This window comes from Podarcis pityusensis (genome assembly GCF_964106645.2).
Source record: "Podarcis pityusensis genome assembly, chromosome: 1".
Taxonomy (NCBI): Eukaryota; Metazoa; Chordata; class Lepidosauria; order Squamata; family Lacertidae; genus Podarcis; species Podarcis pityusensis.
In genome coordinates, this window is record NC_138028.1 from 79,268,113 (window position 1) to 79,270,752 (window position 2,640).

Below are 2,640 nucleotides of genomic sequence, written 5' to 3' on the forward strand. Positions count from 1 at the left end.
TGACATTTCATTCATGTTAACAGGGAACCAGACAACTTCTGGACTTCCTGCAAAAGTCTTTGACCCACACAGGATCCCCTGGACAGTCTATATATTCTAGTAATTTATATACTGCAGAATACCATTATCAAAAATATTGGTAATAAAAGTACATGGGAAGCATTTTGTAATTTTTAAAAAAGTTAATACACTTTTTTTTTTGCCCCATTCAGTGAGAGATAAGAGTTTTTTGTTTAAAATCCATTTGTTCTGTGGAATACATATATCACCCGATGCAAGGGCTTCCTAGCTCTCCAAAACTTTCCCTTAACAATATAATTTTACCACAGTGATCTTTAGCTTTAAATACATTGTAAACATAGCATGCCTTCTGACTAGTTTTCTTATTAGAGTGTAATATAGACAGATGTGTTTGTAGCTGCTGTAATTACGTTAATTTCATAGGAACATAAGACTGCTGTGTAATCAGCTATTACTAATGTAATTACTCTGACAAAAATGGTTCACAAAGAGACAGTGTGTTAGAGTTGCTCCTAAATGAGTACTGATTGTAGTAATTGAATAGTGAGTCACATTTGTATCTGAAGTGGATAATATAATGTAGATTTTTGCTATCCCGTAATTAAGATTCATGAAAAGCATTATTTTGATATGTGCTCTCAGGGTAGTGTTTGGCTTTTCAGGACTAATCCACATGTCTTTTATCACCCTAAAAGAATAGTGTTTTGTTTGCATTACAGTGGGGTCTCTTAAAATCAAGGTCTCATATGCTAGCATTGTACAATCAATCATCTTTATGAAATTTAAGCAACCAAATATGTCCATTTTACAGACAGCAAAACTGCAGTAAAAAAAGAGTAAGGCCAATAGAGTCACAAGGACCAACATCTTTCAAACAGCATTATAAGTGTCACTTTCAGATGCCCCTTTCTGTGCCCAATAAGCCCGGGGTGCCTTTGCCCGGCGGCGCTGTGACCGATAGATTGCAGCAAAATATCGGGCAAGGTTTTGCCCAGTATCTTCTTTGTGTGATGGGCTCATGGGAAAAAGCTGTCAGTATCTGTCTGGTTGGAATCTGCACCCTGGTCCCCCAGTGAGACCTTGCTTGCTTGGCTCGCACCACAGCAAAGTTCAACACTGGCTGACTCCCATGGAACAGGTTTGGAACATTTCCCCATCATTCACAGGGTACCAGCAGGCCAATACTGGACAAGATAATGACATCAGGAAATGAGGTAAGTTGAAGCACATACTTATGAAGAGGAAGTTGGTAACTAAGAGAAACAAAGGGAGGATAATGACTTCCAAGAAAAATCGTATTGTTTCTTATCTTACAAAAAATTCAACATCACCTCCATTGACTCATGAGACACTGAGGCAGGATTTAGTAGGTTGAATACATGTTTGTACATTGTACTGGGCAGGGTTAATCGCTGGACAGGGTTAATTGTGGCTGTTTTTACACTGTATCATGCAAAATGTAAATGATGCTGACAACACAGAGCACATGGATGGTGATGAAATATGTTATAATGGAGTAACAAGTATGAGTGATAGCTATATGCTATTTACTTGAATAGTTTACAAGGCTAGAGTAGTTTAGGTATTCAAGCATGACAAATTGTTCACAAACTACATATATTTTTATTCCATGCTGATCTTCAATATTGCAATCCTCAGCAGTACCTGAGTAAGTGCTGTTTGCAATCAGTTGGAGAACTGATTACACCGATTAACTGCAAACGCACAGTTAAATTATATACTTACTTGCCTCTGTGATAGTTTCTGGGATGTGAAGGTGTTCATTCATTTAGCACAATCTTAAAAGGTACTATTAATATAAATAGTAAGAAGCACAGAAGCCTAAGTAAATGATTAGAAAGTGAGAAATCTTATCTCATCCACACTTGTAAAATAAGACATTACTGTCCTCATCTATCTGGGTTTCCTTAAACCTCAACAGGCTATAAAATAAATTTTGTGATGCCATGCACTATTCAATCCAAGCAGGTATTGGGAGAAATTTTCAGAAGGCTCATATAAAATGAAAAGCAATGAATAAGCAATTAAAATAGAGTTCAGCTAAAAATTCCATAACTATTGTGAACAAATTGCTCTGCTCTGTAGCAATATCAAAAGGTTAAAGCTGCAGTATTACACACCCTTACTTGCCTGAACAGACAGGCATAGGACTGCACTGCATGTAAACTAACTGAAATGAACTATTACCAGTGGTGCATAGTACAGTAGGCTCATCCTTTATGCGGCTGTACCAGTATTAAGTAGCTTCTGAATTGTTCTGGCTCTGGAGCCAAGTGAGGATTCCCAGGTAAGATCCTCCCTCTATTGTGTGGGCAGGTAATCCCTCCCCCTACCTGGCCTGGTCTCCTTGGCAACGCTTCCCCCAGGTGGGATTGGACAACTGACTGAGGTAGGCGGGGACCTCCAGGTATCCCACCTGAGGGAAGGCAAAGCCAAGCCTATGCTGATGGGGCCGCTCCAGATCCAGGGCTGCACGCGTCCACGCAAAGGGCGCCCCCCGTTTTAAGCGGGGAGCGGTCATTATGCGGCTGTACCAGTATTAAGTAGCTTCTGAATTGTTCCTTGAAAACAAAAATGTTAAAGACTTTTTAAAGGATA